A 26,128-nucleotide genomic window follows, 5' to 3' on the forward strand; every position below is an offset into this window, starting at 1 on the left:
AAGGTCGGTGGTTCAAATCCCTGTGACGGGATGAGCTCCCGTTGCTCGGTCCCTGCTCCTGCCAACCTAGCAGTTTGAAAGCACGTCAAAGTGCAAGTAGATAAATAGGTACCACTCCGGCAGGAAGGCAAACGCTGTTTCCGTGCGCTGCTCTGGTTCACCAGAAGCGGCTTAGTCATGCTGCCCACATGACCTGGAAGCTGTACGCCAGCTCCCTCAGCCAGTAAAGCGAGATGAGCGCCACAACCCCAGAGTCGGTCACGACTGGACCTAATGGTCAGGGGTCCCTCTACCTTTACCTTTAGGGCAATGAGATGGAGTATCCCATTGAGAAGTTGACATCAACAGTATTTGATTGTCTGTTTCTAATGGCTCAATCCCAGCATAAGTAAGTTAACATAATGCAGTTTTTTGAATAGAAGTTGATTTTCTCTTTTTATTGGTGTGTGTGTGTGTGTGTGTGTGTGTGTGTGTGTGTGTGTGTGTGTGTTGTCTATGTTCAGGTCAGGATTGATTGCTTTAAATAGTTGGGATCGCTCAGTCATTAGAGCATGAGCCTCATGAGTTTGACCCAACATTGGGAGAAAGAATCCTGCATTGCAGGGGGTTGGACTAGATGACCCTTGTGGTCCCTTCCAACTCTACAGTTCTATGACTCAATGATCCTGGAAAAGGGTGTGTTCTGGCTGGCTGGAATCCTAAACAGGAATTCTTCTCACTGCAACATTCTGTTACAGGCCCCACTTGTTAGATTGTTAAAAAAGGGGGGGGAGAAACACGTTTCCCATTGAAGAGAGTGAATTTGCAGCATGATCCAATTAGAAAAACTGCTTGTTGGATAATCAAGAGAGCGGCTGATAAAGACACTCAGAAAGACAGAGCCAAGGAGAAGAGGGACGAGGGCAAGCATAAGGTGTCTGCACTAATGTGCTGTTTTATGACCCTCTGGTGATGCTGAAATCCAATCAGGGTTACTGTGTGTTGTTTTTCTCTAATGCCCTCTAAGGATTTTGACTAGTTTTATAGCCCCAACACCTTTAATTGGAAGTAAGTCTCATTGATTTCTGTGGAACTTACTTCCCTCAAAGAATGTGTCCTTAGGATCACAGCCTTAATAATATAATTAACTCTCCGTTAACACTTTCCCTTTATTGTTGTGACAATCTAGATTTCTCTAACATCTAATTTGTGCTTCCTCCAGGCAGTATAAAGAAATGATGTCTCCTCGTTCATTCGTTCCATAAAGTGTATATCTTACTTTTCCTTTCGCGCTCAAAGCAACTTGACACTTTTCTTAATTAACCCTTCTGTGAATCTTCTTGCGCTCGGTTTATATATTCCTGTCAGCCTGCTCTCAAAGCTTTCCCAAACTTGTGGCAGCCATGGGACGTTGGGTTGCTGTTACTAAGAAGGCCGTATTCTCTACCCCAACCAAACTGAGTTCAGTGGTAGAGCTTCTGCCTTGAGGGCAGAAAGTCCCTGATTTAATTCTGCTCCTTCAGGCTTTTGCTCAGCAGGTGAAGCCGAGTGCCCATGACACTCCCTGCTTCGACCCAACCAGTCCAGATGGGCACCACCCATCACCAGATGCCATTCTCCACCACATCTAACATCAGACCTGCTAGACCAATGGCCAATCTAGTCCAGCATCCTCTTCTCACAGGAGCTAACCAGATGGCCATGGGAATCCCTTGTGATTCCTGTCAGCAGGTCCTCAGAGGCATTACTGCCTCTGACAGCGGAGGTAGAACATAGACATCATGGCTTGGAGCCCTTGATAGCCTTGTCCTCCATGAATTGGTCTAAACCTCTTTTAAATCCATCCAAGTTGGTGTCCATCACTACACATTGTGATAGCAAATTCCGTAATTTAACTATGCACTGTGTGAAGAATCGCTTCCTTTTGTCCACCTTGAACCTTCCAAGATTCAGTTTCACTGAATGATGGGGGAGAAATTTGATGCAGCCAGATGGATGGGGTATATATAGATATAGATATAAATATATAGATAGAGATATATAGATAGAGATATCGATATCGATAGATATAGGTATAGAGAGATACAGTGGTACCTCAGGTTACATACACTTCAGGTTACATACGCTTCAGGTTACAGACTCCACTGACCCAGAAATACTACCTCAGATTAAGAACTTTGCTTCAGGATGAGAACAGAAATTGTGCTCTGGCGGTGTGGCGGCAGCGGGAGGCCCCATTAGCTAAAGTGGTGCTTCAGGTTAAGAACAGTTTCAGGTTAAGAACAGACTCCAGAACGAATTAAGTTCTTAACCCGAGGTACCACTGTAGATGATAGATAGATGATAGATGATAGAGATAGAGATAGATAGATAGATGATGATGATAGATAGATATAGATGATAGATAGATAGATGATAGATAGATGATAGATAGATAGATAGATAGATAGATAGATAGATAGATGATAGATAGATAGATAGATAGATAGATAGATAGATAGATAGATGATAGATAGATGATAGATAGATAGATAGATAGATAGATAGATAGATAGATAGATAGATAGATGATAGATGATGATAGATAGATAGATGATAGATAGATAGATGATAGATAGATAGATAGATAGATAGATAGATAGATAGATATAGCTGATAGCTGATAGCTGATAGCTGATAGCTGATAGCTGATAGATAGATAGATGATAGATAGATAGATAGATAGATAGATAGATAGATAGATAGATAGATAGATGATAGATAGATATGGGAAACTGAACCGGATTTCTGCACCATCCCTAGTTGTCTCTGTCTACCTGGTGGTAGAGACAGCCCTGGCAGGCACAGGAAGAAAGCGTCAAACATTCCCTCTCTCAATGACATAGTTCCTGACAACATATCAGGCAACATATCAATCCATTCACCATTCTCTGCTATCTTGTCAAATTGTGCACTGGCTTCACTTGGCTCCCTGTGGCCATATGGGCTTATGCCAGGGCGGTTGGAGAGGGGGAGTTCACATGAGAGAAGGACTGTCTTGTGCTGGTTCCTTAATTATCTTTTATCCCATCTCCATTTATTCCATTTCACCACTCTTGGCTCTTTCCTCCCAGTTTGATCACCAGAGATGAGCACTTAATTAAGTAACCTGTGAGATGGACCCAGCAAGGATGGCAGAATACAATTAATGCCCTCCCTTCCTGAGCAAAGACAGCCATGTAGCACAGGAGGAGGGGGAACACCAGGGTGTTCATTTGGCAAAATATGTCACACAGCTGGATGCAAACCACACAGAGGCTTTTGAATTTGCACCCAAGTAAAGTGGAAGCCCCACGTACACAATGACAATGAAGCAAAAGAAATAATGATGATGATGATTCTGGGACGGCAGTTGAGCGCCAGACTCCGAGCTCCGAGCTTCAGACACAATAGTCCAAATTCCCCTTGCAATATTCCCCTTCTCTCCTTTTGTATTCTTTTCAAACCGACGTTCACAAAACAGTTAAATTCAGTGAAGATTAGTAGGGCCCATTGAGTTATACTTGGATGATTTATTGAATGCAGAAGATTGTCAATATCACAGCTGTCTCAGATGAAAAACTACATATTCATTTGGATGGGTATTGTATAATCCAGAGTCCTCCTGGGAGCAGTGCAAATCTATGCGATATTCCTGTGTGAACCGCAGCAATCTTACATTTAGATTTCTTCAAGTTTTGCTGTATGGGAGGAGGTGGGGGAGAGAGAAGCCGCAAGAATGCACACACACACCTTCCTATGGAGTTCTTATTGTGTGGATATTCCTGGGACTTCAGTTATATATCCTTGCTTGTCATGTGATAAACCATCTCCTGACAGCTAAACAAAAGCAACACAGAATAACATGGAAAGGAACAACCTAGCAGTGACAGTGACACAATGAACCTTTGATAGCAAGATCACAAGGAGCAACGGCAACGAATAAACCTTTGCAGCTCTTGGTGTATTACAAAGGGGAATTGATTGGGCAGCCAGTGTGCAGCCAGACCGCTGCATCCCCCAAGATCGCAGGTTCAATCCTCGCCATGTCTGGATAGGGCCAGAAGAGACCCTTGCCTGGAGAACCACTGCCCAAAAATGTAGACATTACTGAGCTAGAGGGACCAGTGGTTTCATTCAATCTAAGCTGCCTATGTTCCCTTCCAAAGCAGTACCTCTTTTGCAGAAGGGCCACAGCTAATTGGTAGAGAATCTCCTTTGCATGGGAACGTCTCAGGTTCCACCTCTGGCATCATCAGGTAGGGTTGGGAGAGACCCTTGTCTGAAACCACTAAGAGCTGCTGCCAGTCAGTCCATCAATTTCCGGGGAGGGAGGAACACTTAACATAATGGTGGATCAGCTCCTTTATTTTTTTCTTAGACAGGATTTCTTCTCTGGGAAGTGGGGACATTTTTTTATTTTTTATTTTTTTGCTTCGGCTGCTGCAGCTTTAATTTTAAACACAGGAGGGGATGAGGAGGTGAGAGTAAAACAAATTTGTCATGTCCATGGGTGGCAACTTCTCAACGGTTGTAAGACAGAATGAAAGAAACCCTGCTACGGAAAATGGCCCCCACCTGATGGACATTTTGAGCTGCACCACCACTGCCACAAAAAATGACACACACACCCTGTTTCAAAGGGCAAAACTACAAACCAAGGGGAAATATCACTGCCCAGCTATGTCTCCTTGGAAGTAAATCCCTTTGAACACAGTGAGATTTACTCCCAGGTAATTGGACAGATTAGACTGCAACCTTTACTGCGCACAGCATACATCTGTGCTGATGGATGTGAAGTAGCTTTCATAGACGTTCCACCCTTCCTCTCTGTTTTGCAAGATGTATTGTGAAACTGCCCACACATTGTCCAGATTTTGTCACAGAAGTCATGCCCTTAGACTTTTAAGTGAACTCTTTGTACACACACACACACACACACACACACACACACACACAGTCTCACCAAAGCCTCACCTAAGCATAGCAGTCATGGAATAACAAAAGAGGTCCTCTTGTAAATTAGGAAGTGGTTAAAGAACAGGAAGCAGAGAGCGGGAATAAATGGACACCTCTCTCAATGGTGGGATGTTGAAAGTAGAGCCTTCCATGGACATGGAGGAAGAGGTTAGCTTCTTTCATGGGCCCAAATCACCACACATATGAGATAAGTCATCAGGTGCTAGGTCAACCAAGCCAGTTGCTATGGCAATGGCCCAGTGCCATCTATATAAGTAATTAAGACATGTCAGCTCATTAGTCAATCAGTAAGTTTGTCCATATGTCAGGGTCAGTCTTGTGAAGTGAATGAGTCTGTCTGTGTTTCATCTTGAACTGCTGGAGCAACAAAAATACTTTATACTTGTGTGTATGAATCTGCAAAGACTACAAACTATGTATATATCAATGTCCAGAACTGTATTACTGAAGCCTTATCTTTTGCAACTTCTAAACTATTTGGGCTTTAAGCTGCCTCTGTGTGGTGACTAGAACTGGGGAAAACTACCAATATGTGCATAGCTCACCTCAGATTCCCAACAGCCCTGGGTCTCCTAATGAACTTTGTGGCTAAATGGGGATTTGAACCAAAATCTCCCAGTCTGTAGTCTGATACTTAGGCTACAATCAGGGACTGAGCAATACTGAGCATACTAGGGCTTGTTTCTGAGTAACCATGCATAATGTCTTGCTGCCACTTGACTGTTCACAGAGCCAGCTCAATACATTTTGCTGCCTGAGGCAAAGGACAAAATGGTGACTCTCCCGTTCTAGGTCCAGAAGCCGACTGGACTGGTAATTGAACGCAATGCATCCCCGACTACACAAGAGAGTAGCAGGCTAGCTTAAAGGATACGGAGCATGCTACATGACACACAGTTTTGCCCCCCAGCATCTCACTGCATCTGCCACCTGATGCAGTCACCTCATTCTGCCTAATGGTAGGGCCAGCCCTTCTTGGTAATGGTGCTGCACAAGGATGGCAAAAACATTAAAGATAACTTAGAAATGTCCACATTTTCATGGCAGGCTGCCATGTTCCCTTCTCAGCTCTGAATGGGATGCAAAGTTGCCGAAGACTAAATATGTCTTAGCTCTAGTGAAGGGGAAGGAACTGTTGTAAGGGAAGGGTGTAGGTGTCACTGACTGGTGGAAGAGAACTGTCACCTCTCCCTTTCCTGATGGGATGGGCCTGAGGTCTGCTTTCTGCACAGGAGTCAGAAAAGGTTAGGAACACAGGAAGGTGCTTTATATGGAGGCAGATCATGGGTCTGTCCAGTATCATCTACACTGACTGGCAGAGGCTTTCTTGGGTTTCAGACTGCTGGGATCTTCCCCAGTCCAGCCTGGAGACACCAGGGATTGAAGCTGACATCACTTCTAACATCAGCTGATGGGAACAAGAGAGCAGGGTTCGATTCTGTGTTGGAGGTAGGTGCCTGCTATGGAATAGGCACTTGCAGCTAAACTGAGCAGCATATAACCCTCATTTGGAGCAGCCATTCTGAGCCAAAGCAAGCAAGATTTCACACACACCCCACACCTTGACAGCAAATAAATAGGGGTTAAATCCTGCTAAGTTTGGCTGTGCGTCCCATTTTCCCTCCTGGGAACAGTGCTGCACAGCCAAAGAAGGCAGACCCTTTTCCGCCAAGCAATGGGGACGTCTCTCTTGCTGCCTGTCTCCAAAAAGCAGGTTTCTCCCCACTCCAAGAGAAAGAAACTTGCTTTCTGCAGGCGTTGGCTTCAAGAGGGACTTCTTGCATGTGCAGAAATGCCTCTAGCATGCAGGGTTCTTTCTCCCCTGCCCCACGAAGAAGTGCTTTGGCAGCCCCAGTTTTTGGCATTTCCAAAAGCGCTAAGTATGAGGCTAACAGTGTCCCTTGTGCTGCAGTTTGCAAAGACAAGCTGGCTGCTGGGTGCTTGGGAACCCTATGCAATAGTAATAATTGTTTGTTTGTTTTTAATAAATATTTATTGGTATTTTCAACAAACATATAACAATAAAAAACAAAAAATAAACAAAATAAAAACAACACAAAAATACATAAAATTCAAAACTTAACAACAATAAAAAAAACACATAAAGTTTCAGATACTTATTTTCCTTAACCTTATTTCTCAGACCTCCTCACACCTCCCCTTCTTGTATTCCAATTTAAATTGTCAATTCAGCAAATCCTTAACTTATTTCTCCACTTTAACTTGAACATTTGTTCTAACATACTGTTATTTTACTTTTCTTCTTTCTTCCATTTCCTCAATTTATTTTTACCAGCCTTATTTCTATTTAATTTAAAAACCAATTTTACCTTATCCAAATTTACACATCAATACTTATACCTCATTAATTATTCTTAAACCTTTTTCCTAAAGTCGACCAAAATTTCCCTTCCACGATTTTCCCAATTTCCATACAACTAGCAAAATATAAAAAACAAAGCAGATTATATTTATGTACCCTTTGGATTCCCAACCTCCACCCACCCTTTTCCCGGTTCCAGTCCCCAACCAATATCCATCAGTCTTTATGTTATTTAGCCTGGAGATCTCACGTCCGAGGCCCTTATATCTCTCTCAGTTCCTTTCTGCCGGTCTTTTTGATAGTCCTTGATATTAAACCCCAAGTCTCGGAGAGGCTCCGGCCCAACAGGATCCATATTGCTTCCAGCCAGACCTCCGTACTTAAAAACAAAGCCTATGGGGTACTCCAACTCTTGTTTCATATTTCTTTCAAATCCACATGTCCCCAAAGCTCCAACTTTCACCTTCAGCAAATTTGTAATCCTCAGGTCTTCAGATCTCCTCCAAAGGAGATCTCTCCATTTTTCAGACTCCCATTCAGGCCAGGCTTTCCGCATCAAATTTTTATTATCCTTTTTTGTCATCATGTCAGGCCTCAAATTGCAACTCTCCTTTGACTTCTGCAGATTTCCAGCTCCTCCTTCATTTTCTTCTAAAGCAACATATTGCTCCATCTTGTCAAAACTTTCAGTTTCATTTATTTGTTCAGTTGAACGGGCTTCCTGTTTCAAGTCCTTATCAGAATCAAAACTGTTATTTACTGTCAAGCGTAGTACTGAAACCTCTGTAGACAAAACATTGAACTGATCTTGTAACTTTCCCAGGAGAACAAATGCTCTGTCCAATTCTGCTTGAATTTTCCATCCTCCAGCCATTTTTGTAATGTAATGTCACTAAGACCCCTCTAGGGGGATTTTAGTTCCTTAATATTCCTTTCAGCTCAAAACCAAAAGTCCAGTTATTTTGTATCAGCCCTCCTTATTTTCAGCAAGTTATAACAAATAAACCAGCAGAAGCAACAAAAACAAAGTTCTCTTTTTCCAGTTGACAACTAGCTGTCTGACAGCTAACTTGACAGCTGTCAAACTCTTCAATACAGCAGGCTTTCTCACGGGACGTTCCCGGGTCTAGGGGGGGTGAAATTTCAGCTCCCAAAATTCTTTTATCCTCCAGTAAATCTTCTTATAATGTCAGAACCGTGAAGTCAAGATCTTATATTAAAAAGCAAAAAACAAATTCTCTCGACCTTAGCTGACCGGTCCTTTGCTTTAGATTGTTTACAAAGAGGGGGGGTGGACTTCCTTTTTAACCCCTCCCCGCTCGTTCCAGATCCAAAAAGAAAATTTTTAAAGTTCCAATCTCCGTATTACTCACGGGTTGATGTTTTAAAGTCCAATCGATCCAAAGAAGAAATTGGCGCTCTCTGTCAATGGCTTGCGGCTTCACTCCATAGACGAGGGAGTACTCTCAGCACCACGCCTCACCCCATACCCGTTCCGAAGCCTTTAAAAAGGCTTCTTCACGGATTGGGGGGGCGCAAATGGTGCCCGCCGAGTCTCTGTGTTCACAGGCTTTCGCGCCTGTGATTTTAAGGGTCTCCGCTTCGCCGCAGCGGCCAGACCCAGACTCTACGGAGCCGATTCCCTCCGGAGCTCGGAGGGAATCCGCCATTAAACAATGGCGCCAACCCGGAAGTCGCAATAGTAATAATTGTTGCTGCTGCTGCTGCTGCTGCTGCTGCTGCTGCTTTATTTGTGCCCCAGCCATCTGACTGAGTTGCCCCAGCCACTCTGGGCAGCTTCCAACATATATTAAAACATAATAAAGAATTACACATTAAAAACCTGAGTGGACGCTCAGGTTGCAAACGTGATCCATGCGGGAGGCATGTTCGCAACCTGCAGCGTTCGCAACCTGCAGCACCGCGTCTGCGCACGCGCGGGTTGCGATTCAGCGCTTCTGTGCATGTGCAAAGCACAATTTAGCGCTTCTGCGCATGCGCAACCACTGAAACCCAGAAGTAACCCGTTCCAGTACTTCCAGGTTTCGGCGTGTCTGTAACCCAAAAAAACGCAACCTGAAGCGTCTGTAACCCGAGGTATGACTGTACAGGTAAACTGCATTATTGACTGAAACCCTTCCATCAAACACAAAGCACTGAGCTTGCGGAGCCAAAAGTCTAACTTGGGCTTTCTTAGGGTTGCCATATTTCAAAAGGTAAAAATCCAGACGCAAAAAGTGTCTCCCAATAGCCGCTCTGTCACCAGAACCACTTGCGCACTTTAAAACAAAAAACAAAAAAACCCAAAATCCAGGACATTTGCTTTAAAATGTAAAATTTGCCCCGGATAAGCCTGTAGGACCCCCAAAAGAGAACATGTCTGGGAATTCCCAGACATATGGCAACCCATATACTTTTGTAGATTGGGTGGGAAATAGCTGATTCACAATACAATTTCTGGGGCATTCTGAGAAATAAAAATAGCAGCCACTGGGAGCAGAAGCTAACTGTAATCGATACATATGCACACACAGTTCTGAATAAGTGGTGAATGGGTACGGATGCAAACAAACCCTAGACCGTTCATACCCATTTGTTACTTGTGACGTTTGTTCTGCAATGGATGAAAATTAAACTGACTGGCCACCTCTCTAATGGGCAGGCGAGTGCCAATGACTTTGCTGGCCATATCAGCTGCCCCCAAATCCACTTTCAGCGGTAGAAAGAAGAAACAGTTGGAGCCTGTTGTGAAAAGGTTTCTGAGGGGAGAGAGGAGATCAGAGACTACATTTCAGGCCTCTCTACACTTCCGCCAGGAGAAACCCCAAATTTCCATTTGCTCCGATCGAGCAGTTTTTCGGGAGGGCTGGGGGTGGGGATGGGGAGCAGTGGGAGAAGAGGAAGTGTGGATAGGCCCTTGCCTGTCAAAATAAGGAGGACTCCTGTGTGCCAGAACTGCTGCTGCTGCAATGAACTGGAGAGGGCTGGACTGCCTGAGGGATTTCTCTTTGTGTCTGTCAGGGTCACAACGCCAGAGGCACTGATGCTGTAAAGGAAGTTAACATCACGCTAGCATGCAAGCCGCCCTCCACGTGCCAATACAAACAAGCTCCTTTTCTATGCTAGGACCAGTCCCACAGCTGACATTCTCTTCTCTGCAGCTCATAGCCATAGGCAGAGCCGGGCTTGTTTTCCACAGCAATAGGGGCTATTCATCTCCAGGCTTCTGCTAGATGATTGATCCTGACCTCCTGGGGAGGGAGGGAAGGGAAAGGACTGGGATGGGATGGGCAGGTGAGAGGCTGCAAATTTGCAATCATGCAGTTCCATTGACCCATTCCTGCTGCAAAGCCAGTGGGAATTTGCAAGGCTAAGTCGACTTACCGGGCGATTTTTTGGGGGAGGGGGGGATACCGATACTGTCTGTTGCGTTTGCTCATTTTCTTCAGATTGAAATGTTACCATGAAGTCAATTGTTTACTCTCGTTCCTACTGACTTTCAGCAGGCTTTGTACCACCCAGCGACTGGGCTCAATAACTGGGTTTGCCCCAACTGGGCTAGGCGACTGGAGCACTTTCAGAGACCTTCTAATCCTGGAAAGCAGGTCCCAGTGCACTGGACTCACAACTGTGCATTGTGAACACCAGACTCATGCAGAGTATAAATAATGTAGAAGCTAGCTGTGAAGCATAACTCCTTTTATTTCTAATAGCTACTACAAACTAAAAAACTACTGGCTTGCATGAGCGTTACATCTCCCACTCAGCCATCTAGTCACTACATAGATAAGACTCCACACACAGGGTCAGGCAGTCAGGCAGGAGAGGAAGAGGAGAAGAGCAGTTTCCACCACCTCCTTTCTCAAAACATCAGATCAGGAGATTCTTGCAATGGGAGGGGTGAAAATATCAACAGTTAACATGGGAAGCAGTTGCATACCAAGTCAAATCATTTTGGCCAGTCTTTCTCAGTGTTATCCACCCTGAGCGCCAACAGCTATTGGGGGTTTCAGGCAAGAGTCACTTTCAGCCCTATGTGGTTATGCCAGGGACTGAACCTAGGACCTTCCGCATGCAAAGCAGATGCTCAACCATTAATAAGGAAGGCATGCCATGGTCCAGCATTTGAGACTTTCCAGTTTAGAGTTTAGGTCCGTATAGTTAAAGCTATGGTTTTCCCAGTAGTGATGTATGGAAGTGAGAGCTGGACCATAAAGAAGGCTGATCGCCAAAGAATTGGTGCTTTTGAATTACAGTGCTGGAGGAGACTCTTGAGAGTCCCATGGACTGCAAGAAGATCAAACCTCTCCATTCTGAAGGAAATCAGCCCTGAGTGCTCACTGGAAGGACAGATCCTGAAGCTGAGGCTCCAATACTCTGGCCACCTCATGAGAAGAGAAGACTCCCTGGAAAAGACCCTGATGTTGGGAAAGAAGGAGAGCACAAGGAGAAGGGGACGACAGAGGACGAGATGGTTGGACAGTGTTCTCGAAGCTACGAACATGAGTTTGACCAAACTGCAGGAGGCAGTGGAAGACAGGAGTGCCTAATGCCTGGCGTGCTCTGGTCCATGGGGTCACGAAGAGTCGGACACGACTAAACGACTAAACAACAACAACAGTTTAGAGAAAAGGCGAGTAAGAGGCAACATGATAGACGTTTGTAAAACTAAGCGTGACATGGAGAATATTATACTAGGGAACTCGTTCCCACCAGAGGCAGTGGTGGCCACCAACTTAGATGGCTCTAAATGAAGATTAGGCAAATCAGGAAGGATGAGACCACTAGCCATACTGATGTTGCTCTGCCTCCACAGCTGAATGCAGTAATGCTCCTGGATGGCCACTATGAGAACAGGATGCTGACCTGATCCAGCAGGCTTTTCTTATCTACTTATGAAAAAATATTGCCATGACGTCCTTCAGATGTTAAGAAAATAAAAAACTATCTGAGTTTTAGAAGACATCTGAAGGCAGCCATTTACCTTTACCATTTACCTGTACCTTGGGTTACAGACGCTTCAGGTTACAGACTCCACTAACCCAGAAATAGTACCTCAGATTAAGAACGTTGCTTCAGGATGAGAACAGAAATCACGTGGCGGCAGCGTGGCAGCAGCCGGAGGCCCCATTAGCTAAAGTGGTACCTCAAGTAAAGAATGGTTTCGGGTTAAGAACGGACCTCCAGAACAAATTAAGTTCTTAACCCAAGGTACTACTGTATAGTGAAGCTTTTAATGTTTTAATGTCTTACTGGGTTTTAATTTGTTGGAAGCCACCCAGAGTGCCTGGGGTAACCCAGTCAGATGGGTGGCATATAAATTATTATTAGTAGTAGTAGTAGTATTCCAATAGTTTCTACCACCTTTGGCATTGACTTCCCTTGCCTCAGTCACAGTAGAATTTCTTTGTTGTTGTTGCTCAACCTGCTACTTAAATTTGGCAAAAATTAAGGTAGGAAGCATACCTCAGTGGTAGAGCACATCTATTGCATGCAGAAAATCTCAACTTCAATCCCTGGCATCTCCACCTAAAAGGTTCAAGTATTCAGTGACAGGGAAGATCTTTCTCTGCTAAAGACCCTGGGGAGCCGCTGCCACCAGGGCAGATGAACAAGCAGCCACACACTGTTATATGGCAGCTTCCTGTGTTCCTAATTCAGCAAGAAATTAGAGGCTCTTTGTTCCCACTTCTGGAAGTGACTATAGGCAGATATTCCAAATAAAGTCATGTCATAGAGCTGCATTGTCATCCTTTTCATCCTCCTCTATCTGCCCCCACTCCTTAGTATTTCTCATAAACAGCTGAGGCTAAAAGGGATGGATGAATCGGTCTGCTTCTGGTCACTTTCAGTTCTCTATGAGTCCATTCTCTTCCTTGGGGGGAGAACATCAATATTCAGGGCCCTCCTGTCTCAAAGACATGGTCCCGCTCTAACTCGGAATCCGAGTCCTCCACAGCACATCTATTTACCCTGCCTCACAAAAGCCAAAAGTTCACAATAATTCAACAATCCTTTAACCAGACAGCCAACTTCTCCAAGAAGGCAGAGCCTGTAAGCACCCACATGAGGTTTTGGCTAAGTCCAGCTCCTTGCAGAAACAACAGCTCCTGCAGATGCATTGGTGCAGGCAGCCCCAAAACCGGCCCTCCAGCTGTTTTGGGACTACAACTCCCATCATCCCTAGCTAACAGGACCAGTGGTCAGGGATGATGGGAATTGTAGTCCCAAAACAGCTGGAGGGCTGAGTTTGGGAATGCCTGCATTAGTGGGTCCTAGGGAGCTGTCCAAGGTCCTGTATGCTCCCCTATTGACTTGGACTTGTGACTGGATGCTGCCCTCTTCCACTGTAAGCCACAGGTGCCCACAGAAATGGGCAGTCATTACTTCTCTTCACCTCTCTTTCCCTTGCAGACTCCTCCCTATGGCCTTGTCCCCTGACTGTTCTGGGGTACTTCACTGTTTGAATTCTCCTTTCTCACATTTCTCAGCTCCTCGAACCCCTGGCCTCTCCTTTTCCAACCCCTGTTTCTCCTAACATCTCATTTCTTAGGTCCTTCTCATTGCCTCCCTCCAAATAACTAAGCCAACATCAGGTTGGCTAAGGGTGATAGCAGCTTAAGTAATGGTAACCAAATACCATACCACTTGATTCCCCACTCTGTGGCCTGCAGGCAACTTAGTCAATCACTGCCAGAGGTTTCACCACCATTACACATTCCCTTGGTTCAAGGGTTTTGGCTCACCCATCATCCCTGTCCATTGGCCATGCTCTTTGGGGCTGATGGGAGTTGGAGTTCAACAACACCTGGAGGACCACGGATTCCCTACTCCTGTCTTTGTGTGTTATAATAAAGTTGTAAAACCCAGTTTCTTTTTCTACAGATGGATCAGAAATAGATTTGGCTTTTCCCACAAGAAATCCTCTCCTTCATTCCACCTTACCCCTAGCCAATTCCTCACCTCCTTTGTCTTGCCCACAGCCTGCAACTCCAAAGACACCTTTAACTACGGCTTCTCCTGCGGGGCCCATGTTAATCAGATTGACTATTTTGCAACCGTCTCAAGAATCCATGAAGGTTGTGACCCATTATATCCTTCCAAGATACCAAGACTGTTATGCATATTTTTATGAAGTCTCTATAGGATTATAGGAATTCATTATGTATGACTCTCCCCCTTACTTCCCTCCAGCAATTGCCGCTTCATCCAAGAAATTCTGGGACCAGAAGGCTGGCGGTGTGGGGTGGGATTTGTGTTTAGAAAGCATTTTGCATTTGAAGTGAAGAAGTCAGCTGAGTCTCTTAATTCCCACAGCTTTATTGTGTAGTCACTCATAGCAGGGAAAATCCCTGAAGTCAATTGATTGGTCACCCATTGATTTCAAGAGCTGAGTGTTCCACATGCTCAACAGCCCGATCCTATATGTATTCTTAAAATTAAGTTCTACCCTGTTGAATAGGTCTAAGTGTGCATAGCCTTGTTGAAATGGATGGGATTTTAAAATGCTTTGCTTTGGCTGGACAATACCCAAAAGAAGCAGTGGAAACACAGTCTAAGCAGCCTAGTGTTGGGTTGGTGTTTTGTTGGGCAACCTCTAATGGTTGCCCAATTTCCAAACCACATCCTTGTGGTTAAATCTGTGGATGATTCCACTTATGGACAACACATGGTATCTTGTTGCATTTCCAGCTATGGTGTACTCCAACTCATTTTGTTCTTTCTGGGAAATCTACTTACTGTCCCCTTATAAGGTGGAAGCAGTGTTGGATTTACGTATAAGCTAAACAAGCTACAGTGGTACCTCGGGTTACATACGCTTCAGGTTACATACGCTTCAGGTTACAGACTCCACTAACCCAGAAATATTACCTCAGGTTAAGAACTTTGCTTCAGGATGAGAACAGAAATCGTGCTCCGGCGGTGCAGTGGCAGCAGGAGGCCCCATTAGCTAAAGTGGTGCTTCAGGTTAAGAACAGTTTCAGGTTAAGTATGGACCTCCGGAACAAATTAAGTACTTAACCCGAGGTACCACTGTATAGCTTAGGGCCCCACTCTCTTGGGGCGGGGGCAAAAAATTAAAGGGGGAAAAACTGGATGTACATTTCCAAAATATAAGATAAAAAACAAATAAAATAAAACCAACATACAGCAAGTGTTTTGTGTTGTGTAGGCTCCTATGATGTAAGTAAGGGGCCCTGCCTGCTAGCCTGCTCCCTAAAATATCACTGGTTTGCTCATTTCTATATATAGGGTGCCTACATTCTGCATGTGCAAATGGCTTTAGATACCTATTAGGTCCATAAATTACCATATAGCATATATTCAACACAAAAAACAGTGACAATTTGTTGTTGACAAAGGACAGCTGGACATATAAAGGGTACCATTACCTTCAGAAGCTTAGGGCCTCATCAAACCTAAATCCAGCCCTGGGTGGAAGGGCCAGTCGGGTCAGATTTGCACTGGGAAGAAATAAATATCCACTAGAATTAATGTGATGGGTCTATTTGATTTGAGAAGGAAGATGAGTAGATCTATCTTTGCTAAATAATAAATTCCAGATTTAACATTTGTTTTGTGATGCATCATATTTGGGGCTGACATATGGCACACAAAGACCCCATGAGGTGTTACCTTTCAGCGTTCAGCAAGCACACACCAGGCAAGGATCTGCCCTCTTTTAATTGTTTCCATCATGCAAGTTCAATACATTGTTTTTGTTTCGTTTCTACTTCCTGGAAGGGTTTTGTGATGGAGCTGTCAAAAATGATATTCCTTCACCTTCAACCTGATGTGGTATAGTCCTTTCTACCACTTCAGTTTTGCTCCATGTGTAAATCCAGACACAATGACATTGGGCTGATGGAGAGAGGGGCCTAGTGGGCAGAAACGGAGGGAGGAAAAATCAGTCTGTAAGACCTGAGCATAGGAACACACTCCCTTCTTGTGGTTTCCAGCAACTGGTATTCAGAAGCATTACTGTCTCTGACCATGGAGGCAGAACTTAGCCAACAGGGCTGGTAGCCACTGATTGACTTATCCTCCATAAATTTACTCAGTACTCTTTTAAAGCCATCCAAGTTGGTGGCCATGACTACCCCCTGTGTGAGTGAGTTCCATAGTTTAATAATAATAATAATAATAATAATAATAATAAAGAATTTTATTTATACCCTGCCCTCCCCAGCCAGAGCCAGGCTCAGGACAGCTAACACCAATAAAATCACAGTAAAAAACATAATAGGGGAAAAGGAAAAGAAAGAAAAAAACAATTTAAAATACAGGTTAAAATGCAATTGAAAATGCAGCCTCATTTTAAAAGTAGCCGGTAAATCAAGACCATAAGGGGAGGGAAACATAAGGGTCAGACTGAGTCCAAACCAAAGGCCAGGCGGAATAGCTCTGTCTTGCAGGCCCTGCGGAAAGATGTCAAGTCCCGCAGGGCCCTAGTCTCTTGTGACAGAGCATTCCACCAAGTCGGGGCCAGTACTGAAAAGGCCCTGGCCCTAGTTGAGGCCAATCTAACCACTTTGCGACCTGGGACCTCCAAAATGTTGTCATTTGTGGACCTTAAGGTCCTCCACAGGGCATACCAGGAGAGGAAGTCCCGTAGGTACGTGGGTCCTAGGCCCATCTGTCTGGAGTCTTCCAATATTCAGTTTCATTGGGTGCTACCTCAAAGTAAACACTTTATGAACCTCAAAAAGCTCCAGCAAAAAAAGCCCCTAACACAACACAAGAGATGCATTGCATGCTTTCCAACATTTCTTGGATGAAAATAGAGACATCCTATTCCACACCCTCCAGCATTTCTCGGATGAAAATAGGTATATCCTAAGGAAAAGCAGGACATTCCAGGATCAAATCAAAAACCGGGACGGCTTCTGTAAATCTGGGACTGTCCCTGGAAAACAGGGACACTTGGAGGGTCTGGATTGCTGAACCAACCCCCTCCACATTGATCAGATGGAAATAATAATACTTTATGTGCGCCTCTACTTTCCTGGAGAAACACACTTGCAGGATTCCCTTGGCTTCCTCAGACCACATTCATATGCTTCCAAATGTTTATTTCCATACACTCAATTTGCTTTGCCCCCAGGAGTCTCCACCTCTCTCCCCTCCCCCCTTCCCGTCTCTTTGCTGAATTCACTTGGTGATGAGAAATATCCCTCTGTTCTCATAATAAGGTACTCTGGTGCGTCAGCACTTCTGCCTTGCAAAAAAGTAATGGATGGTGACACTGGGGGTGGGGAGAGGGAGGAAATGCAGCCTCCTTATGTGCTGAAGTCTTGTTTCCTTTATAGCACAGGAGGAGGACTCTTTCTTCATAACTAAAAGGCAGAGTCTGGATCCCCTGCTGCGTTCCTAGCCCTCTGCAAATTTGCACCGTGGGCAGAGCAAAAGAAAAGGGGAGGGAGGAAGAACCAAAGACGGATGGTTTGCCTCTTTCACTTACACCAGCAGGATTAATGGTGGGGGCAATGTTTTTCCTAAACCCCCACCAAGCTGGGCAGCATTGCCATGTCTCCTCTGGAGTGGGCTGGTGGGAATGATGCTATGTCATTATGCAAGGGAGGGTTGAGGTGAGCAGGGGAGAGAGATGGCTACGCTCAGCTGCTAGTGAGCTTCATGGCTGGAGAGGGATTGGAATGAATGGGAAGCATCATTCAACTGGTGTTACTGCCTTTATGGTGGCACAAGGGGACTCACCCCTAGCTCAGAGCCAGTGTGGTGTAGTGGTTAAGAGCGGTAGTCACGTAATCTGGGGAACCGGGTTCGCGTCTCCGCTCCTCCACATGCAGCTGCTGGGTGACCTTGGGCTAGTCACACTTCTTTGAAGTCTCTCAGCCCCACTCACCTCACAGAGTGTTTGTTGTGGGGGAGGAAGGGAAAGGAGAATGTTTGAGACTCCTTAAAAGGGAGTGAAAGGCGGGATATCAAATCCAAACTCCTCCTCCTCCTCCCCTTCTTCTTCTTCTTCTTCTTCTTCTTCTTCAGCTCCTGTCCTCCAAAAAGCCTTTCCCATAGGGTGACAGGGAGTGGCCGCCGAGACCATATAACACTGGTCCTGAAAGACCTACATTAGCTCCCAGTACTTTTCTGAGCATAATTCAAAGTGTTGGTGCTGACCTTTAAAGCCCTAAATGGCGGTGGCCCAGTATACCTGAAGGAGCGTCTCCACCCCCATCGTTCAGCCTGGACACTGAGGTCCAGCTCCGAGGGCCTTCTGCCGGTTCCCTAACTGCAGGAAGTGAGGTTACAAGGAACCAGGCAGAGGGCCTTCTCGGTAGTGGCACCCACCCTGTGGAACGCTCTCCCATCAGATATCAAAGAAATAAGCAACTATCTGACTTTTAGAAGTCATCTGAAGGCAGCCCTGTTTCGGGAAGTTTTTAATGTTTGATCATGTTTTTAATAATCTGTTGGGAGCTGCACAGAGTGGCTGGGGAAACCCAGCCAGATGGGTGGGGTATTAATAATAAGTGATGATGATGATGATGATGATGATGATGACGTGGCTGCACTGCATGAAGGAAAGGATGCAGTGCTGGAAACATGGTGGTTCTGCTGCACACATGTGAGGTGGGGTGATCAGGGAAAAGGGCCATAGGGAGATCAGAGGGAGATCATCTGTTTTTCAAGTCCCTGGTTCAAGCAAAGACATTTTCCAGATAAAACTAGGAAAGACTTCTGTTTGATACCCTGGTGACCAGTTGCCCCTCAGTGTAGTGACTTGAGGTAGATGGCAGGGGCGTAGCTAGCTGCTCCGGTACACAGAGCAGCGGGGGCAGGGCAAGCTACCCACAGGGGTGCTGCATGGGGGCGCCATGGCGAGCTTTTCACGGAGTCCGGCTGGCAGACGCAAGCCCCACGCTGCTGTTTCGGGCAGCTTGGGACCCCGAGCCACCACTGTCACTCCCAGGAGAGACGTGTGGCTCGGGTGCGCTGCACACCAGGCCCCGCAGTAAGTGCCCCCCCCATGGTGTGCCATTTTGTCACCCCCTCCCCAAGGATGACACCCGGGGCACACCACACACCCCCTTCCTACGCCCCTGGTAGATGGACTAGATGGTCTGTTTTACTAAAAAGCATCTTCCTATGTTAGGAGTCAGCCTGATATCTAACGACTTGTGGATCCTACATTCCATTGAAACAACATCACAGCATCCATCTAGCAGTCTCCCTTCAGGATGAGGATGGAGGGCAATTCTGTTTGGTCTGTATTTTCAAGCAGATCTAATCCATACCTCTCAGACTAATACACTGTCCGCATTGTAATTATCCTTCGGATCTGGAGTTTTTCTGAATTTTATTCTCAGCTCAAAAAAAATAAAATACAGACCAAAATGCATTAGAAATGCATCTTTTAGGACAAAATCCATGTTGAAATGCATTTCTGGAGACAAAATGCATATTTAAACATGTATTTTGTGATACAGATTTTCATATGGATTGGGGGAAAAATTAAATTAATGCTTAGATGCTAAAATGAGACAGAATGGGTTTGTTAATGAACCCGCAGAAATTTGACACAGAACAGAAATAAATGGAACTGACCATCCCTGCTTCAATAATTACTTTCCGAAATGCTCAAAGGGTGTTGGGTTTATGTGTAATTTCAAAAGCAACACCTGTTTCTTCAGTCTTTGAATCCCCCTTTGTTCTCAGCTGAAAGGTTTAAAAAATATGACAAATATCAGAATTCAACAGCAGCTCACAAAGTAATACAGCCGTTCCTTCCCTTCTCCCTGAGATTCACTTTTGCAAATCTATTTAGTTCTGACAGTGGGGTATCTTCAGCTACCTCCATGGGAATCGATATGCCTTCCAAGAACATTTGTTTTAACCTCTCACCAAGGAGAGAAAGAGCAATGGTCTCCCTGTTGCAGAGACAATATATTCCCCCCCCCCACTCCACTAACAATTAAGGCAACTGCTCTAAGTCAAATGCTTTAACCTGTTAAGCATTGTCTGAATACCAGTTGCAGAAGCCCTTGTTTCATTAATTTTTAAGACTAAGCATTTATTTTTAATTTTCTTGGACATGAACGGGCAGAACCTTGCAATTAAATTTTAGAGGGCTTCTCCCCAAATACTCCCTTCTCTTCTTGGAAAGCAAGTGTTACACATTATTTATGAAGTGGGTTTTCCTCCCCCAACATAATATTTCATTGGAGGGGGAAATTGCAGAAAGAGATGTAGCCATCAGTTGTTCTTAAGGACTGTTTTAATAAGCACTGGTTTCCACTATGGAAAGCTTCAGCAGTGAGTGCAATGGAGTCATTCTGCTCTAGAAAAACCTGAGAAGCATCTAGAGTAGTTTCTGTATGTACCTCCCAGCATCCATAAGGGCCTCTGGAACACACTGATGGTGTGTCATTGCTGGGCCACAGACAAGATCTCAGGTTAACTAGAATCAGTAGGATCAGCCAGTAGTCAGGCCAATGAATCAGAACCTGTAGTTTTGACCGGAGCACTCAGAGCTTAAGGATAGGTACAGGAGCAAACCAGGAATCGGAATAACCAAGAATGTACCAGAGCTCAGGAATTATGCATGGAGTTGGGAAAGTGGATAAAGGGAAGTTTCCCCCCCTTTCTCTCATAATACTAGAACTCAGGAATACCCAGTGAAACTTCCTGTTCCAGCTGAGCCTTGCCCATGGCCCATGGCCCATCTATTCTAGCATCCTGTTTCTCATGTTGGCCAACCAGATACCAATCGGAATCCCATAAGCAGAACTTGAGCACAACAACACGCTCTCCACCTGTGATTCCCAGCAAGATGTAGAACACAGCCATCATGGCTAGTAGCCATTGATAGTCTTATCCTCCATAAATTTGACTGATCCTCTTCTTTAAAAACCCAAAGTTCATGGCTGTCACCACCTGTTGTGGGCATAAATTCCACAGTTTAACTTAGTACTGTGCAGTGGCGTAGCTTGGGCTGCCAAAGCCTGGGGTGGGATGGAGGGAAACAGACAGAGTATGTATGTGCATTCAGCTGCCTAACAGAGTCCGTGTCACCCAAGAAATTGCAACTGCAGAGATAAGAAAAGCATTGTTCCATAGTTTGGAGAGGTCATTTCCTGGTTCACATGGAGAAGCTATTTTCAATGAAGCCCAGCAATGGGAACAGCCAGCTGTATTGAGGCAGCACCGGGTGTTGAAATTTCGTGCCCCTAACAATTTTGCCCCCAGGGCAACTGCCCCTGTGCCCCTCTACCACGCTATGCCACTGGTGCTGTGTGAAGAAGAAGAAGAATTTTCTCTTATCTTTCCTAAATCTTCCAGGGTTCAGCTTCCCTGTACGTCCCCGAGTTTTGGTGTTATGAGAGACAGAAAAAAACTTTTCTTTTCTTTTCTTTTGGGTTTTTTCCCATGTTGATCTTTATTATTTTTAAAAATATACATTTATTCTACACTCTCTGTTTTTGTTTGTAACAAAAAAGAAAATGATGGCAACTGAAGCAAAAATACCTTGCATACCTCACAATACACATAACAATACCATTTATGAAAAGAAAAGAAAAAAGAAAAGAAAGAAAAGAAAAGAAAAGGAGAGAGAGAGAAAAATCAAAAATATATATAAAAGAATATAGAAGAAAAAGTATTTGTGGTTTTAAAATGACTTCCAAACATTCTCATTGTACATTATCTGTTAAATACACTTTTACCGCACAGTTACTTATTTCTTCTATTTTTTTATCATATTTCTATGGAAAATGTCAATTACCTTTATATACTACAAGGCTCAGTCTAGGTCTGCCAGGAGATTACCCTTTATACCATGGTTCTTCAACTCTTCTTGTCACCTTTGCTAGCTGCAAGTAATCTACCATTAATGTTTGCAAATGTTTCTTAGTCTACTTTCCCCATGCTAGACATAATTTTATACACTCAATGCCACATGAAATTTTATTCTATCATGTCCCCTCTTAGTCATTTTTCTCCAAACTAAGAAGGGTCAAATGCTGCATACGTGGCCATAAAGGTAAAGGTAAAGGGGACCCCTGACCGTTAGGTCCAGTTGTGACCGACTCTGGGCTTGTGGCGCTCATCTCGCTTTATTGGCCGAGGGAGCCCGGCACACAGCTTCCGGGTCACATGGCCAGCATGACTAAGCTGCTTCTGGCAAACCAGAGCAGCACACGGAAACGCCGTTTACCTTCCCGCCAGAGTGGTACCTATTTATCTACTTGCACTTTGACATGCTTTCGAACTGCTAGGTTGGCAGGAGCAGGGACCGAGCAACGGGAGCTCACCCTGTCACAGGGATTCAAACCACCAACCTTCTGATCGGCAAGTCCTAGGCTCTGTGGTTTAACCCACAGCACCACCTGCGTCCCTTCATACGTGACTATATACACCAGCTATTTATTGATTCGATTTGATTTTTGAAATCAACCTTTCACAGTCACAGTTAGTTTGGCCCTTACACAACATCTCTTTTGGATCTGGCTGTGTAGCATGAACATGAGAAACCTTCCCCTGTCCATTCTTGGGGTACGCTTAGAGCCCACCCTGACATAGAGACCAGCTATAGGCCTTCTCCATCAGACAGATCTCTGCAAAAGGAACTGTAAAATTTAATGCACCTCAGTCTGTAGAAAAATGGCTTGAGCCCAGAACAAAAGCACAGAAAATATAAACCCATTAAGCCAGTGATTTTTTCTTGCAGTTCTGAGAAGCAGAGGAGAGATGCTTGTTTCCTGAGCAGTGCTGCCTTCCAAACTCATCAAAATCATGAACTCTCTCATGGGGTCGCTGTCTAGCAAATCCTAGCAAATCGTACATCCACATCTTACTGCCGAAGCATTATCTCTGCCATCAGATAAACTCAGAGCCAGGTAGCTTATGCTTCTACCAGGAAAGCATTCAACAGTTGCAAGCAAAATGCCTTCATTTTTACATCTCCATTTACACGCTGGCCAATCTTTTGACTGAGGGAGGGAGGAAAGCATTGACCCCATCTTGTGACATTGTTCACCACCACATCTATAGGAACATAGTGCATATTTTACACCATGATTTCATGCACCCTGATCTAAAGGACATGCAGTTCTGGATGCCCCATCTTAGGAAGCACATTGACAAGCTACAGCACATCCAGAAGAGGAGGGTGGTGATGAGGATGACAGCTTATGCACAGGCTTAAGGACACATCACTTTGCCAACAAAGGTCCTTATAGTAAAAGCTATGGTTTTCCCAGTGGTGATGTATGGAAGTGAAAGGTGGACCATAAAGAAAGCTGATTGCCGAAGAATTGATGCTTTTGAATTATGGTGCTGGAGGAGACTCTTGAGAGTCCCCTGGACTGCAAGAAGATCAAACCTATCCATTCTGAAGGAAATCAGCTCTGAGTGCTCACTGGAAGGACAGATCCTGAAGCTGAGGTTCCAATACTTTGGCCACCTCATGAGAAAAGACTCCCTGGAAAAGACCCTGATGTTGGGAAAGATGGAGGGCACAAGGAGAAGGGGACGACAGAGGACGAGGTGGTTGGATAGTGTTCTCAAAGCTACCAGCATGAGTTTGACCAAACTGCGGGAGGCAGTGGAAGACAGAAGTGCCTGGCGTGCTCTGGTCCATGGAGTCACGAAGAGTCGGACACGACTAAATGACTAAACAACAACAAGGACACTGGCACCATGAATTAAAAAATAATTCTCCAAACACACAGTCACATGAAACCAAACCATATGAGGAATGGTTGCAGGAGTTGGTATGTTTAGCCTAGAAAAGAAGAGACTGAGCAGAGATAGGATAGCCATCTTCAAATATCTCAAGGGCTGTTACGTGGAGGATGGAGCAAGCTTGTTTTCTCCTGCTCTGGAGGGTAGGACTGGAAACCAATGCCTTCAAGTTACAAGAAAGGAGATTCCGACTAAACATCAGGAAGCACTTTCACTCATGCTAGAGTACTTTCAATTAGCAAAGCCGACCGGAAAAGTCAGAGGAGCCCCAAATCAAAAAATATTCAGAGAATGGAGACTTTTCAAAGAATATATAAGATTATATTGTAATAATGACGTTATCCTAGCAGAAGTGAATGGTACTTTTATATAATAAACAAATGGAATAAATATACTAGATGAATATACAGGAAAAGTTATAAAACAAACTGTGCGATAAAATTAAGACAATAGAAAAAGTACAACGAGAACGATTGGAAGTCTCTTTTGGAAGAGTTTATTAGAAAAGACAGGATGTTATAACCAATATTCATTTCTTATTGTTAACTCTTTTTTGCTTTTTATTTTTATTTTCTTTATCTTTTTTCTATTATATTTTTGTGTTTCATTTTGATGTAACTGTCTGTAATATATATGTAAGATGATATTTTAAATCAATAAAGATGATTTTTTTTAATAAAAAAAAAGGAAGCGCTTTGTGACAGTAAGAGCTGTTTGACAGTGGAACGGACTCCCTCAGTGGCTTTGCAGCCAGGAGGTTCCTAGGACCATCCCCAGCATTGCCAGGTAGGGCTGGGAAAGACCTGTTTCAAAACCTGGAGAACCACTTGCAGTCAGTATAGTCTATGCAGAGCAAGACTTGACAGAGATGGAAGGAAGAAACTACCCCAACCAGAAAAGAACGGCAAACCAAGCTGATGGACTATGCCGAAATGGCAAAACTAACTGGGAAGCTCAGAAATCAAGAGGACCAGAACTCTAATAAGGAATGGAGAAAGTTTATTATTTATTTATGAGGCCACTGTAAGCAGGTGAAAACATTAGCAGGATCTTAAACCACACTTGTAAAGTAATGGAAAGTATGGATAATTCAGAAGATTTTTTTTAAAAATGGGATAAGTATTGATTTTTGTTGTTGTTTAGTCATTTAGTCCTGTCCAGCTCTTCGTGACCCCATGGACCAGAGCAAGCCAGGCGCTCCTGTCTTCCACTGCCTCCCGCAGTCTGGTCAAACTCATGCTGGTAGCTTCGAGAACACTGTCCAACCATCTCGATAAGTATTGATATACAGTTGTAAATAATATTATTAGGACCCATGGAAGGGATGGGTGGAAGTCAGGAGATTCAGAGTAATCTCGATATCTGGATTCGGAACTGTTTTTTGTTGTATGTTTTTACATATTTTTAAATCAAATTAAAAAATAAATACGATGGCCTGACTTGATGTGAGGCAGGTTCTTATAATAAGTTGTAGAACTAGGGTTTTCTTCAAAGTTTGCTTAAAGTAAGATTTGGAGATTGCCACTCTGGGGAAACACAAGGGAGAGAATCGAAAGAACCTCAGTACAACTAATGGCCCTTCTCCATGGCTTTCTTTACCACCCAAGTGACAGAATAAAATAATTCACAATGCTAGATTCCAGGCACCCACGTGTGTTTCCTGGGTGCTCCTAGTAGCCCTCAGTTTTCTTATAATAATAATAATAATTATTATTATTATTTATACCCTGCCCTCCCCAGCCAAGGCCAGGCTCAGGGCGGCTAACAAGCAACAATAAAAACAAGTTGAGTGAATACAACTTAAAAACAAGATTAAAATACAACATTAAAATATTGAAACATTAAAATGCAGCCTCATCACAGGAGGAGAAAGGAAAAAGAAAGAGTGGGAGGGAATCATATTGGCTCCAAGCCAAAGGCCAGGCGGAACAACTCTGTCTTACAGGCCCTGAGGAAAGAAATCAGATCCTGCAGGGCCCTGGTCTCATGAAGCAGAGCGTTCCACCAGGCCGGAGCCAGTGTTGAAAAGGCCCTGGCTCTGGTTGAAGCTAATCTAACTTCCTTAGGGCCCGGGACCACTAGGGTGTTGCTATTTATGGACCTTAAGGCCCTCCGTGGGGCATACAG

Source organism: Podarcis raffonei, chromosome 1 (assembly GCF_027172205.1).
Source record: "Podarcis raffonei isolate rPodRaf1 chromosome 1, rPodRaf1.pri, whole genome shotgun sequence".
In the NCBI taxonomy this organism is placed as follows: domain Eukaryota; kingdom Metazoa; phylum Chordata; class Lepidosauria; order Squamata; family Lacertidae; genus Podarcis; species Podarcis raffonei.